Below are 16,135 nucleotides of genomic sequence, written 5' to 3'. Positions count from 1 at the left end.
ACTTTAGTTTAGTTTCACGGCGGCAGTTACGTAGTTTACGTAGTGCTGTATTGAGAATACCAATACAGCACTATGCTGCCTACGTAAACTACGTAATTGCTTCTGTAGCCCTGAAACTAAACAATGTACCACTATCACCGTCATACCCCCAGTATCCACGTCAGCGTGGAGTTGATTTTATAAAGTGTGGCGAGCGCAGCGAGCCCCGCGAGGCAGTCACTCCCCGGCGCCATCGTTCAGTCCCCCTCCTCCGACACTGCCAGCGTACAATGGCCCTTATTTAGATCTGATCGCAGTACATATTTGTTCTCAAAATGGGCAAAACCATGTGTACTGCAGGTGGGGCAGATGTAACATGTATAGAGAGAGTTAAATTTGTGTGAGTTATTTTGTTTTTTGTGCAGGGTAAATACTGACTGCATTATTTTTACACTGCAATTTAGATTTCAGTTTCAACACACCCCAGCCAAATGTAACTCTCTCTGCACATGTTACATTTGCCCCACCTGCAGTGCACATGGTATTGCCATTTTGAGAACAAATTTGTACTGTGATCAGATCTGAATAAGGGCCAATGTACGCAATTAGCGTAGTGCCGCTGGGGGAGCAGTGAAACCATGTGATACTCCCCCAGCGGCAATGCGCTAAATTACGTAAATTGCTGGCACCGGGGAGTGACTGTCGGAGGAGGTGGACTGAAAGCTGCTGCCCGTCACCCGTGACCGTTGCCCGCGGGGATCGGTATGTATAAAACCCACCCTGCTCCCTCTGCAACCCACTACCCTGGTCCCAGTGTAGTTTCACTGCGGTGCCTGCTACGCTGACAACGTAGCCTAAGCGTAGAGCTGCCGCCGTGAAACTAAACAAATATCAATCTGGAATATACTCACATATATTAGGGGATCAATCTTATTATTTGTGAAGGTGCGAGTTGTCGTTGTCATGGTGTTTCAATGCCGGTAACGGTATCCGAACTTGCTTGTGGCTTGATTTCTGCCCAAATTTGCTAAAAATTGCTCCCTGCCAGATAGGCTCTGCTTTGCAGTGCCAACCACCACGGGGCTGGGGCATCCCTGTCAGAGAGTATGAGTGGCAGGCTAGCTTGTGGTCGGTGAATTGGGGGGGAAGGTTAGGGTTGGGCTATGTGGTGAGGGTTAGGATTAGGCACTAGTGTAGAGGGTCAGGCTGTAGGAGGGTTAGGCTGGTACAAGGGAGAGAGAGAGTAAGTGCCTGTGCTGCAAGTGTAGTTATACATGGTGTACCTTTAAGGAAGATGTTGCTCGTACCCCATACCAATGGGCATCACTCTGCTGTCCGGGCCTTGCTGGCTGCCTATCCTACTTGCTGGCTGCCTATCTCTGCTGGCTAGGCCGTGGTTAACGCGATCACAGTGGGCAGTGGTGAATTCGCAGATGGGTATAGTTTTCAGCAGTCAAAATGGCCGCAGGAGGGCTACTGTGCATGTCCAGCCACAGAAGCTCCTTCCATGGGCCTTTATGGCTCTGCCTCCAGCATCTTCTTGACTCGTGCTGGAAAAAACAGAGACAGATACCCGGGGAACAGGTTGTAAACTTAACTTAATATAAGTATAGATTAACCGTGAGCTGTGTAATTCAGTGTGAGCAATAATTTCTCTCTTATGGCTAATGTCATGTAACCATGCCCCCTAATGGCACGTAACCGTGCCCATTTTTTGGTTTTAACAGCTCCTTTCAGGGTATGTAAAACAGTGACTAACACCAGAGGCATCGCTATGCCCTGTAACAAATACCTGTAAATACCACCATATATGCCCCCCAAAAAATCAGGAAGGGGCATAGCTTCACACCCTGAACCCATGTTTTATCCCTCCAGAGGTCCTGCAGATGCTGGGCTGCTCCTGGAGATTGTATGGCTGCACTGCCAGCTCCTATACTGTGACAGAAGCCAAATGATGCACATAATGTTATACCCCTTTTGCACCAGTGCCTAGACCTGGGTCATTGCCACTGCAATCCGGGCCGGGGCTTGGTGTGAATAGGGTAAAAAAAAGAAAACCTGTGTCCTGGTCCCCGGGTGTCTGACCCAGCAAACGCTCAAGGTTGGACACGGGGCATCCCCAGAGTCATCTGACCCAGGGACCCGTTTCCACCAATAGGGGAGCCTATACCTCCAGACTGCAGTCAGTCCCGAGGTTGGGCAGGGGCCACGTACAGCCTCTGCTGCTGTCTGCGGTACTGTGCAGACATCAGCGCAGGCTGGGTGGAGGTGAATGGATGCCTGTGTGTGGCATCCATTCACCTCACAGAATGAAGTTGAGGGTGCACGGAGGCTGGGGGCAGCCCAGCAGCTTTTCCGGGTGCTGGGCTTGCGTGTCTGTCGGCCGTGCCTGGCAGGTTTCCCGGCAACTGAGATGATGTCAGCTCCAAGCGCCGGCTCGGGAACAACTGCCGGGTCACAGCTGAGTCCAAAAACCCAGGTGCGACCCAGCAGTTCTGGTTTCTGGTGTAATAGTGTTATCAGACAGCCGGCGACCCTGGGATATGCCGGGATTTCAACCCTGCTATGGAGCAGGGGGTACTTGTGTAGTTTCATGGCGCCGCCGCGCGCACACTCTGTCTCTGAAACTTGGCAGCCTGCCAGAAGCTTTGTTTAACTGTGCTCTTGCTGCTCTAGCTGTAAGCTACATATTGTAAGCTACGTTATCAGCATAGCGCCGGGCAGCAGCAGCAGCGTGCTGCCCAGGCGCTGACAGGTCACTGTGGTACTTGTAGTTCCACAGTGAAATAGGCAGCCCTGCGCACCGCTGACCACGGGGGCATGTAAAAGTGGACACCCCGGGCACACCGCTGACATGCCGGGGCTTCTAAACTACACACCCCGGCACACCGATATCAAAGGGGGATAGTGGCACTAGTCGACGCAACAGCTGTCGACCTTGTATATCCCACTATCCACGCCAATCCGAAGCGTGGCGGTACGCGTCCTACGACCTTTTCATACCCCCACTATCCACGTCGGCGTGGAGAATAGAAAGTGTGGCGAGCGCAGCGAGCCACCGAGCCCGAAGCGTGGCGAGCCCCGCGAGGGGACGCGGACACCTGTGAAGCCCGCGAGGGGACGCGTATACCTGTGAAGGTATCCGCGTGGGCTCGCCACGCTTCGGGCTCGGTGGCTCTCTGCGCTCGCCACACTTTCTATTCTCAACTCCACGCCGACGTGGATAGTGGGGGTATGAAAAGGTCGTAGGACGCGTACCGCTGCGCTCGCCACGCTTCGGGTTGGCGTGGATAGTGGGATTTACAAGGTCGACAGCTGTTGTGTCGACTAGTGCCACTGTGGACAGGTTTAAGAGTGTTTTGCACAGTGCATATGGATTCAGATGCTAAAGCGTCTAAATTGTAGTGTCTGCATTTCGGACACCCCCTTTGATAGCTGTGTGCTGAGTTTAGACGGAATTAGACGCTACGCTGATAACGTAGCGATGCGCTGAGAACAGCTAGAGCGGCACGCGCACACGATGCGCTGGTAACGTAGCTCTGAGAACAGCTTGAGCGGCACGCGCCCAGAGTCTGGCAGGCTGCCAAGTTTCAAACAGAGTGTGCGTGCGGCGGCGCCGTGAAACTACACAAGTACCGAGCAGGGTTGTTCCCGGGCTCAACCTGGGGTCCTAGCCGGTGTGAAAGGGTAGGGGTACTCACCCGGGTTGCGGTCAGGCCGGGGATCCCCACAGACGGCAGTCCCAGATGACAGGACAGGCGGCGTATGAAGATAATGCAGCTCTCCGGCACCCTCACTGCAGCTGGAAAGCTGCGTCATCTGCGCCCGCCATCTGACCTGTCATCTGCGCCCGCCGCCTGTGTGAGTACTCTCCACCACCAACCCACCTCTTGCTTGCCTCCATCGCCATTCCACCTACTCCCCACACCAGAAAATGGTGTGAAAGGGCCAGGGGCCAACCCGAGAATGCCCCGGCATGATTCCTGGGCCGTATTCCTTGGTGGGACCCTGCATTATCTGGTGTGAAAGGGGTAAAAGATTCTAGAAAAACCCTGGTAAATGCCAGGGTCGAAGCCCTGGCATTTTAGACCCGGGTTGACCCTCCTGGACAAGAGCAATTCCCGGTCTTGTTTTCTGTCTAGGAGTATTACAAACTTTTCTAGACCGCCGCAGGCTGACCCAGCAAGTAACACAGCGGAAGAAGACTGACAGGACGCTCAGCCAGTCAGAGAGCGCCGTCCCGGCCGCTGCTGCGGGAGGAGGGAGGCTGTGAGGAAGCTAGTGCGCAGGCGCGGCTGGAGGAAGCGCCGCTGTAGTGTCCGGGCTACGGCAGTGGGTAAGTGCTGCACTTAGATACAGTGTAGCAGCAACAAGTGCGGTAGCGCTGACTTTTGTACGCTCCCCCGAGCCAGCGGATGCTGGAGCCTGAGGCCTGGAGCTAGCATGTGTCGCCGTGTGCTGTGAGGAGGAGACGGGACTGCGCTGCTGGGGAATGATCCGGTCCTTGCACACACTTGTTGCTGGATAAGCTGCAGGAGGTGAGCGGCCCCAGGGCTGTGGGGGAGGGTGGTCTGTGCTGTGTGTGCAGGGAGGACATGCTGCTGAGGAGGGGGTTAGGCATAGGAAAGGGGGACATGGTTATGTGTGACCCGGGCAGGGTACTGGTAACTTTGTGCTGCTCTTACAGGTCCCTTATACTCTGCAGCTGCCAGCTCCTTCTACCTTCCTATTGCCTGACAATGAGGATAGCACCCAGTCTGCACAGGCCACCCAACTATTGGTGTGCCCTGTTCTTACAGCTGGCGCATGGCAAAGGGGCAAAAACTTTTACAAAAGTTTTATTTTCTCTGTTAGTTGAATGCAATTGTCACAGATGTGCTATACAGATGTAGCTGCACTTGTTGTTGCTGTGGCAATTGTGATTTCTGTGGTAACCAGTGCAATTCTATTGTCGTTCGTGTGCATCTAATTGAATGGCAATGTCTCAGTGTGGCAATTCCGCACTGCTGGTGCGGTTTTGGCACACCAAGCAAGCACAAGCAACTGAATTGCAGCAACGATGAGCATGGCTACATCTGTACCGTAGCCAGTGTCACTAGTTCAATTTCTTTTTCTTTCTACAGTCCATGATCTAGTCCTATTGGAAGTGTGAGTATGACTGTAGGAATTCTGTACAGTCAGGATGCTTGGCAATGCACCTACCCAGTCCCCAAACCACTAAGCTCCCACTGGTCATATGCCAGGTCTAGGCTGAGGGAATGAGTGTAAAATGGAAGGAAATAGCATTCAGTCCTTTGTATGTAGCCATGGATTTTGCAATCACAGCTGTCAGTGTGATAATTCCGACTGCTATTAATATTCTTGTTAATGAGGGTGACATGGAGCGGTTTGTGATTTTATACTGTACAATGGATTGAGTGATAAAGTTCCTGCAAGTGAGGGGTGGGGTGCTGGGCGCCTGAAGTTATGTGTGCCACTTTCCGTTCATTATCATAAGATCAGATTCTGCAGTGTTCTACTGCTTGCAGCATGCTCAGAACAGTAGCTACTGAAATACTATAAACATGCAGCTAAAACTGTTGTATAACTGCAAGTCTTGTGCTACTGGATTATTTGCATAAAGTCAGTGCATAATAAAGTTGGCATGACTTAATGACATCACTTTTGCTGTTAACGATGCACTACTGTTCTCTGTTCATACTTTCCTATCACATCTGACTTTGACTATGTTAAACTTTAAACTCTGAATAGCAAAATAGGCACCCTACATCAAGTTCCTGTCTTATTGATACATTTAACTTTTTTAGCTGTCATATAACTTGTGTCAAGTAGTATTTTGTTTTTCCAGCAGTGTGTCAAGTAAAACTTCAATTGCACCTGACATTTGGTGTGAGATGTGACTTAAGTGGCAGTTGAACAAAGAGGGCATACACAAGGGCCGATTTTAGCCTCTTATCTAAGCAATCTGTCTAGATCGCTTAGAAATTACAAAAGGATCGCTCCGTGAGTGTTTTCCCCATAGCAATTCCATGCGTCAAATTCGCCTATTCATATCTCCCCCCATTAACTGAATTTCTCTTCTTTCTACAAACAACTTTAAAACAATATAAAGTCTGTGTGTATGCACTATCCAAACTGTTAAAACCTGACAACACTAGGAGACTTGGCCCAAAGCTATCAATATAAGGTTTACGCTTGTTTATATATGTTTAAGGAATAGAATGTCACCACGCAGGATTGAACACTTTATTTTTCTGTGTGGTTCCATTCTAAATTTACTGTAATAAATCACCGATTTTGCAGGGTGGTTAATGCCTGCAATAGCGGTAAAAGGTGTTTGGTATGGGTCTCCGACAGTGGGGATCACAATGTTGGGATCCCAACTGCCGGTTCGCAGACAGGGGGGTGATCGCAAAAAAGCCCCTTGTGGGCTCGCCACGCTGCGGGCCCGGTGGCTCGCTGCACTCTCCACAGGTTCTATTCTCTCTCCTATGAGGGTCATTGACCCCCACGAGGAGAATAGCCCCTGTGAGTCTGGATCCTCCCTGTCAGAGCACAGGCAGTCCGGATCCCCACTGTCGGAGTGTCATCCGGCACCCTGGTAAAAGGCCCAGAAGATATGGGGTTAAAATGCCTAAAGTGCATTTAATGTGCTTTACGAAACATTAGCTATGGTACTACTATCAGAAACAAAGGCGCCTACATGAATGCAAGCTAAAGGAGCCATGCACACACGTTTTCTGCCAAGCATTGATTTCACATCAGTTTTGATGTTGCCCGCAGCATTATCAAAGGTTAATGATTGGTAAAATATGGAGTTCTATGCGGAACTCTTTTAAACACACAATACACTATGCTGCAGGGAAGCTTTGGGAACACGATTTGAAGTGTTGATTTTCAGTTCTCATATTTATTCGCTTTAAAGCTATTTTGGTTCTTATGTTTTCCCCACTCTTAATTAAATGCTCATGACCCCGTATTATGCACTCTGTTCCACTTAAAATGAGCTTCCTGTATTATATGCAAGTTTCCAGTAGGCCACTCAACATAAATGTGTGGCGTTGAAAGGGTTTTACCTAAACTGGGGGGTTTTGATGGGGTGAAAGGATGGCAAACTTTGTCTGTATTATATTAGGATTTTGTTATTGTAGTGTTCAGCATTTATAGGTTTGTGTTCTTTTAAGATAATACAATGCAGTTTGATGTTCAGTTGCTGTTGAATGTTCAGTAACGTGTTGTTAGATCTTGTGGGCAGAATGCCCTTAGCAATGGTCATGAAACCACTGACCTTTTAAACCGTAGAGAATAATTAATCTACCCTGTGTGGTTATGTGTTCTCAGGATCTCTGAAATAGAGCTGCATTGTTATGGATCAGACTTGATGACTTCTGGTTCTTTATCAACCCTTTCTCGCCCATGGCTTGTCCTCCATTTATTTTTTATTATGATTATTTTAACTGGTTATTGATGAGTTAAACCTTTTAAAAGTTGATTGTGTAACACCCCGTTTTACAGCAATAATTAAACTTGTAATTTAAATTCTATAGTATGATACTTTACATTGGATTAAAGTTTACAAATAGCAGCATCAGGATGGCCAGTTTGTGCTGCTAGTGAGAAATTACATGGATGATGAGCACAGTCACATCCTTTATATATGTTCATTGTTCTGCTGCTGTTCTAGCTGAGCAATGAGCATGTGCACATGTACGGTACAAGAGGAAGCGAGACCAATATACTGAAAGCCCATGTGGTTAAGTGTATGTGTACACTACATTGCATTTCTGCAGCACTGTAGTACAGTGTGTAGTGTAGGATAAGACAGCAGGTATCTTTCCAGGTGTTGCTGTTCGTTAACACACAAAATACTTTGGTAATTAGTTTGTGAGTCCATCAATGATACACTTGTCATCTTGTATACAGCCATTTATTATATAGCAGTTTTAGCTGTCTTCCAGCTTAAGGTGCGTACACACGTTAAGGTGCCTACATACGTTACACATGCGTGCGTACACACATATTGCCGGGGCGATATATCACCGAGCGATATTTTCGCTCAATGCCCCCTTTTCATCAGCGACCAGAGATGGCTGCTGATGAAAAGAAACCTCTGCCAGCGGTGCCGCAGAGGTAATCAGCTGGTTGCAGGAGCAACCAGAACGGGGCTGAAAAAGTGAGCACGTACCCGGCAATTTATCGCCAGGGCACACTCCCATCACTGGCAATATGGTCACCAGCGACCATATTCCCAGCGATATCAGCCCCTATCGTGTACACGGCTTTAGGGGGGTATTCAGTCCTGGTGGTAAGCTGCCAAAATGTCAGGTCGATGTTTAATTTTGCTCGACAGTCAAGTCTTCCGCCTATTCAGTTTGAAACTGCCTTAATGCCTCCCTTTCGAGTTTGGACCAATGTGGTGAAAAATAGGAGTCCCTAACTCGCTTCCTTCCTCAACAGTTTCTATATAAATCTCTGCTCTGTATGGTTTGTTGCCATTTTGTCTAACTGCAGAGCTGTGAGGGGACCAGAACCAGATTCAGGATCTGGGGCAGGACTGTGAGTGGTTGGAGAATACAAATCAATCAAAATTTTGACGTAATTTGGACCAGATGTATCAAGCTTCAAAAAGTGATAAAGTGGAGAGTGATAAACAGCCAGCCAATCAGCTCTTACCTGACATTTTTCAAAACCAGCCTGTTGCATGGCAGTTATGAGCTGATTGGCTGGTTGTTTATCACTCTCCATTTTACCACTTTAGAAGCTTGATACATCTAGCCCGACTGCTCCCGATAGAAAAAAACTGTCTTGTTCAAATTGTCGTAATCATGACTAAATACTGGCAAAATCAATTCTACAACTTTACATTGAATAGACAAACAAATTGTTGTGTGGTGCGCTATCAAACAGCAGCTGGCACAGGGTTTGTCAGGCCCAATATATTTTTAGGAAAAAGAAAGAGGGTGTGTGCCAGCGCTGGCTGTAATAAATCTATAGTACACGGTTCTCAAAAGTATATAAACAATTTATTAAATGACAATAATAATAAAAATAAGAGCAATGTTTAAAATGATGAATCACTCTAAAAACAAACAGTCCATAGCACACAATCATGAAAGACTATCTCAGGGGATAATATGATCTTGGTTTTTTGAGCTGTTTGGGAAATGATAAAATGAAAAAGGCTGTATATTACCATCCCATTTGTGCCTGGTCGGTTTTGGAAGCCAGGATCTGTGACGGAATGTCCTTAGGTTTGTCCTATGATTTCAAGGACTCAGGATGTCCCAATGAGTATGTCCTCTTGAATAGGCTGGATGATTAGGAATAAAGCTGTATTCCATACGATTTATGAATCCAGAAATTTTGGAGGATCATCTGTGGGAGGGTGGACACGTCGCTTGACAGATGAGGGATGGAAGGGTTTCACAGCAGCATTAGTCACTTGTGCTCAACGCGTTTCCCCGGATTTCCCGGCTTCATCAGGAGCAGGTATGTGAACACCGGGAAATGCCCATTGGGTGAGATTTAATAGGATTAGAGTTTCAGAAAGTGAGAGATTTGGTGCGAAATCTCCAGTTTTTTTTAATGTGGCAATCATTTACACTTCAAAATCAAACTGTTTTTGCAGTGTAAATGATTGCTGCTTTAAAAAAACTGGATATTTCTCACCAAATCTCTCACTTTCTGAATCTCTCATCCTATTAAATCTCACCCAAAAGGTACTTTGCGATCAGTTCTGAATTAGTAAGCACAGGTGTGCGAAAACTTTGTGGTGTTGACATCAAGAATTTAGACTGAAAGATTTATCTTAAAAGGATGGTTGAGACTATTAAGTCTGACTCCCTTTTTGTTTTGTATGACACTCACAAAAAGGATGGTTCTGCTTCAAAGCAGTCAGTTGCTCGCTGGATGCAATTGACTATTCAGCAAGCTTATTCTTCGGTGGCTTTGCCTGTTCTGAATTCTGTTAAGGCCCACTCTACTTGATCTGTGGGCTTCTCCTGAGTGACTGCACATGGAGGCTCGGCCATACAACTTTGCTGAGCTGCTACTTGGTCTGGTAAGAACACGTTTGTTAAGTTTTACAGGTTTCATACCCTGGCCAAAGAGGATACCCAGTTTGGGCAGGTGGTGCTGTAACCGTCTTACCATGTTCCCGCCCATTCTGGAAGCTTGGGGACATCACCTTAGTACTAAGTGAATCCCCAGTATGTCTTATGAATAATAGAAAAAATTGGAATTTATATACCTACCAGTATATCCTTTTCTCGTAGTCCATAATGGATACTCATCACCTTCCTCAGTGGTTCGTCATTCTGCAGGTTGACTTTTAAGTTTAAGGTAATCTTGAACAAAACATCTATAAAGGGGCCTACCATGGAAAACATATGATCTATATCAAGGGGTGGGCAATAAGTGGCCCTCCAGATGCTGTAGAACCTTGTATCCCAGCATGCACTGCCACAGTTTTGCTATACAACCCCTGATTAGATAGAGGTCTTCACAATGGACCACAAATTGAAATGATATATTTTATATTGCCAAACAATTATACTTTTTATAGACTCCTTTTTTGTTATTGTGGATGGCATGGTCTTTATGATTACCTTTTGCTGTTAAATTGGTTACGTCATAAATGTCATAAATGGTAGATAATGTCTAGGTTGACAGTCACAAGGTGGACCATTAATGGTCAACAGCGACAAGATCGACACCTAGAAATGGTCGACATGCCCAAGGTCGACACTAACTAAGGTAGACATAAGCTTATGGTCAACATGAATAAGGTTGACTTGAGTTTTCAAGTTTGTTTAGGTGTCTGTCGACATGGACACCGTATAAGTGTACCGCGTCCCCTCGACTGGCTCGGTGCAACCTTATTCATGTCGACCAGGTCTGCCGTCCATAAGCTTCTGTTGACCTTTTGTCAGTGTCGACCTTGGGTATGTCGCCAATTTCAAGGTGTCAACCTAGTCACTGTTAACCATTCGTGTTCAATCTAGACATTGTCTACACAGTGACTACACACCATTTAAATTTGAGTTTGTGACAGAATGTTGTGCCATAAGTTTTCTGCTGCTCTGTAAAAGCTTCCTGACCGCCATCCGGCCACTGAAGGACTTTGTAAGTTTTCATGTGAAAATGAATGGTTGTGAGAGGACCTGTAAATGTTATTTTTTGTTCTTCTAGTAAAGTTTTATTTTGAAATCCGCACCCAGCCCAACACAAAAATAAAATGTGCAGCCGCGCTCTGGTTAAAACGTGATGATCTATTTCCAGAGCTTTAGTTTAAAAAAGAAAAGGCTAATCTTGTGCAGGATAATCACCTGTTCTTTCATTGACATCAGCTGTTCATGAGAAGACTTGGCAAGCATAAGCAGGTCTATGTGAAAGACTGGGCTTTTAGCTATTCTAAAGTACAGTTTATGTAATGGCAGGGCAGATAGTTACATTTCTCCTAATACAGGTCGAGTATCCCGTATCCGAATATCCGTTTTCCGAATTATTCCGAAATACGGACATTCCAGAAAGTGAAAAAAAATTTTTTTTTGCTAAAAACTCACTGGGGACATCTGTAACAGCATCACTGGGGACATGACATGTAACTGGCACTATATATGTGCAAGACAATGATTGCTTGGCATTCAAATTCAGTGCTGAGATAGTACACACATTTTGTTTCACGTTTTGAAACCTTGTTTTTTGAACAATTAAAATATGTTTGTGTGTATTTTATGTGGTAATAAAATATATTTGTGTGTATTTTATGTGTTTATACAGCATAAATGCAAGATACTTCAAAATACATCATTGAAATATTAAAATATTCTGAAATACGGAATAATCCGTTATCCAAAATTCTCCTGGTCCCGAGCATTTTGGATACGGGATACTCAACCTGTACAATAATCCGCCTTACATGGGAGAGATACAGGGTTCTATTTTTGATGCAGTGATAACTCCATTTCTCTTGTTTGTGTGAGTGTCTCGATGTGGGGTCCGCAGCCTTCTGTTTATTAAATAGAACTTTCTCATACTTTTTCATTTTTATAATCATACCTAAGGAGCAATTCAGTTGTTTTTCACACCCAATCTCCTGTTTAAAGTGATGTGAGATCATGGGGCAATTAATCAAAAAAATGTTTGTGCCTAAACAGTCTGGGGTTTGTCATGTAAAGTTGCTGAACCCAACTAGACTAATGGGCGTGACTCAAAAAGTGCTATTTGGGCACACAGACATTCATTTTTGCACCTTCCAGCTCACCACCTCGGGGCTGCGAGCTGAAATATACATCCCCACGGCTATTCTTGGCGCATCAATTTAATTGCTCTGTCATGCATCATCTAGTGGTAGCCACAGGAAAAAAACATTAACTCCGCCTATTAGTGACAGTTTTCCTATATGTAGAATTGTATAAGAGACAGTAGGTAAAGGTGACTGCATTAACAATACTTAGGGTGATATTTAGACATCACAAATAATAGTGTTAAAATAACATTGCAGATTTACCTGTCCACTCTCTGGGGTGTGAGGAACAATCTGCAGTGTGGGTGTTGGCACAAGGATTGGAACAACGGTCTGTTGTGGCCATCTTTGCTAACTGAATTGTTCTCTAAGTATGAATGAAACAATTAAGTACATATGGTAAAGGGGATTCACATTTTTTTGGATGACTCAAACGTATGCATGATAGTGATGAGGGCTTGTCCGGGCACACCCTAATGTCAGACATCCATGTCAGTTTGTGAGTCAGTTCATTGGAGTAAATCTGGCCATACACTATTGTGATCTCTTGCAGCAGTGTATGGCCAGCCGATGCCCCACAAGCCATCTGGGACTTTCACATGTGATGGATTGCATGCAAACCCTGTTCCTTGCTGCTGGAAGAAGAGTCTGAGGTCAGACCGGCATGCCGGTCTGACCTCCGACTCAGGTCCGATGCATTGGACTTGAGGGGACATAACACTCAAGCTCTGAGCTCCTTCCTGGCGCTGTTCACAGTGCTGTGAATTGAATCAAACTCTATTTTTGCTGGGAGCAAACCTCAGTGTAATGTGCTGTACATTCCAATGGGTTTTGGATTACAATATATGTTGAAGAGAAGAACCTCTGGCACTTATTCTGGTTCACTCGCAAAGGCAATCTCTCAATCTAAGTCACTCTGCACATGTTTCATCTACCCAACCTGCAGTGCACATGTTTTTTTCCATTTGAGAAAGAATTCCCCTTTGCAAGTGAACCAGAATAAGGGCCTTAATGTATTGTTCGACCTTCAGGAGATTTTGAACATTTTGTTTACTAGTGACACAGCATTTGTCATGGTTATGGCAGGACTCAGGTGGGATTGCTTTGGGACTGTAGTTATTGTGAGGATGCAGGAAGAGCTCTGTCTTCTGTTTTCAAATATTTTAGTCTTTCAAAATGTACAACAGAATAATATCTGCAGCGGGACCTTCTGGTAAGGAAATATGCTTTAGGGCAGGGAGATGTTCAGGAGATGTGGAATTGTGTAACCGCATGGATTGCTATTAAAATGTTCAATTATTATTCTTGGTTACATATTTTCTTAACCATTTAGCTGCCAAGGAACTGTACCAAGCCAGCACCCCAGGAGGCCCCATCATGTCTCCACATTTCACACCATGTTGATTTTTCGACTACATAATCTATCAGTGTAGTTTTTGTTTAAAAATAAATAAAAAAATTGGAGGGGGGAGAGTTGCACAGCGAGGGTTTCTATTCATACCAAAGTTGGGTATGCATTTATTTTTATTCTTTTGCTGCATTTATTCAAATTTATAAGACTGTGTGTTTGTACCAAGTTGGTGCAAAAAGTACTGAACTGATTTTCATGAAGAAGTGAGGGGAGAGGTGTTTAGGGCCCGCATTCACTTGAAATGGAGTCAATGGCCTGCGCAAGACTGTTGTTTATCGGAGGTGCACAAGTTGTGTACAGATGGTGCACAAGTCTTGCACCACCTGACACAATCCTAGCAATGGTCAGTCACAAGTTTTTAATGAGCAGTGTTGTCCTGATTTTGTGCACTTTTTTGTGTATTGTATTAAAGTACTTCTCACTGCGCTGATATTATTACAGTTGATGTCTGTTAGTATTCCTTTTTTGTATAACGTAATGTAAAATTCTGATTTTGTAGTTGTATTAACTTAATTTTTTTTGTATAGTGTGATATAAAACTGATCTAGTAATCAAGTTCTGACTATAAAAATGATTAGAATAATACAAATAACAATATTTATAACTGAGAAATATAATCTTTGTTTCTAAATCATTTTCAAAGTCAAAACCCACCAAATTTGCACTGCTTCACTTTGTATGATGCCCACTCGAACCATCATGTTACTGCATATAACTGTGATTTAGTAGTTGAGTTTGGTAGCGGTTAACAATTGTGTTTTTTTTTTTATTATTATTTTAAATTTAAGAACTTTTTTTTTTTGAATTGAGAATCTTGAATCGGCAAATATTGTGCTACAGGAATTGAAAACTGAATCTCTTCAAATAAATGTTATATGAAGAGTGTTAGAAAAGTTTGTGGCCTAGGGTACACTGATTTATTTGTAAGCAAATCAACTGCAATATTTTTCAACATAATCCCTGTAGATGCACATTCGTAAGGTGCATACACATTGTACAATGTTTTTTGACCAATTTCGTTAATTTTGGCCCTTCTGAATGATATTGGTCAAAATATCTTTCAGTGTTTATGCGATGAACAACGACCCGCCAGTTGTTCATCAATTGTGCATGCAGCTCAATTTGGATATCTTAAAAAAAAAGCCTATAGACTATAGTTTGTTCGTCTGTCGTCCAGGACACTGGGTTCAAGGGAATTTGGTCATCAAAATTGTACAGTGTGTATGCAACTTTAGACTAGCAGTCATGGAGCATGCATATCCCTGTCTTGTAGAAGTCAGTGTCTTGTACCCTCAAAAACTTAATCAACTGCTTCAGTTAGGTTATATGTGGCAAAATGGTGACTATTCAGCTGTTTCTTTAGTTTGGGGAAAAAGTAGTATTCAAAGGGTGCCAAATATAGGGGGTTATTCTAGTCCATTCTTTCTGACAAAATCCTTCTTAGATGGACAAAACCATGTGCACTGCGGGTGGGGCAGATGTAACTTGTGCAGAGAGAATTAGATTTGGGTGGGGTTTTTCTTCAAAGTGAGATCTATATTGAAGTGTAAAATCATGCAGTCAGTATTTTTCCTGCACAGAAACAAAATAACTCACCCAAATCTAATTCTCTCTGCACATGTTACATCTGCCCACCTGCAGTGCACATGGTTTTGTCCATCTAAGAAGGATTTTGTCAGAAAGAATGAACTAGAATAAACCCCATAGTGACTAGTGACACAGCAGTTTGTATCCAGAATTTTGGGTACTTGTGTATTATCTGGGATCCCGATTTTTTTCATTGCATGCCACTACTTAAGGCATGCAATGCAATGCGATTTTTTTTTTTCATTGTAAAGCATGCAATGCAATGCGATTTTTCATTGTACAGACCTGATTTTTAATTGTATAGTCAACCATGGGTGATTTCATACCCCCACTATCCAACTACGCATGGAGTTGATTTTATATAGTGTGGCGAGCGGACGCGGATTACTTTACATGCATTCTGCGTCCCCTCTCAGGGCTCGGTGGCTCGCGGCGCTCGCCACACTATATAATATCAACTCCATGCGTAGTTGGATAGTGGGGGTATGAAATCACCCATGGGTGACTATACAATTAAAAATTGGGTCTTTACAATGAAAAATCGCATTGCATGCGACGCAATGAAAAAATCGGATGCCCAGATATTACACAACTACCGAATTTTGAATTCCAGTAATGGGCACCATTGACTTGTAGGCTGGAACATTGTCTTACTGGAAGAGCACTCTACATGTGATTGTAGCTACTTCAAAAGAACAGCATGGTATGTACCAGTGATAGGTTTGTTTTTTTTACATTTTCGAGGTAGTCTAAAACCCTTTTTTCTAGGTAGCAGGTGACTGCGTGATAAACAGTTATGGGCATTTTTTTTTTTTTTAAATCATCCTGTCCATTTCAAATGTCTGTAAAATATAAGTAACAGCAGTTATTATCTGGACACTTATTATGCAATCCTAAAATAAATTTTAGTT

At 44.3% G+C, this 16,135-nt stretch overlaps 1 protein-coding gene across 10 annotated transcripts in view; it reads left to right on the top strand.

Moving 5' to 3' along the window:
* The first annotated feature begins 4,267 nt into the window (after window positions 1–4,267).
* AKAP13 (A-kinase anchoring protein 13) overlaps window positions 4,268–16,135 on the top strand; it is a 200,581-nt gene continuing 188,713 nt past the window's right edge. For 9 of the 10 annotated variants that reach the window (XM_083184218.1, XM_083184216.1, XM_083184220.1 and 6 more), the window contains exon 1: window positions 4,268–4,517. The gene's annotated coding sequence lies outside the window, so the exon portion shown is untranslated. The remainder of the gene's footprint in view (window positions 4,518–16,135) is intronic. The other variant, XM_083184215.1, reaches the window with a different exon arrangement.

The sequence above is a fragment of the Crinia signifera genome, chromosome 4 (genome assembly GCF_055691185.1).
Source record: "Crinia signifera chromosome 4, ASM5569118v1, whole genome shotgun sequence".
Lineage (NCBI taxonomy): Eukaryota > Metazoa > Chordata > Amphibia > Anura > Myobatrachidae > Crinia > Crinia signifera.
Note: the sequence above shows the minus strand (reverse complement) of the source record. Positions and strands in the feature narration are given on the sequence as shown.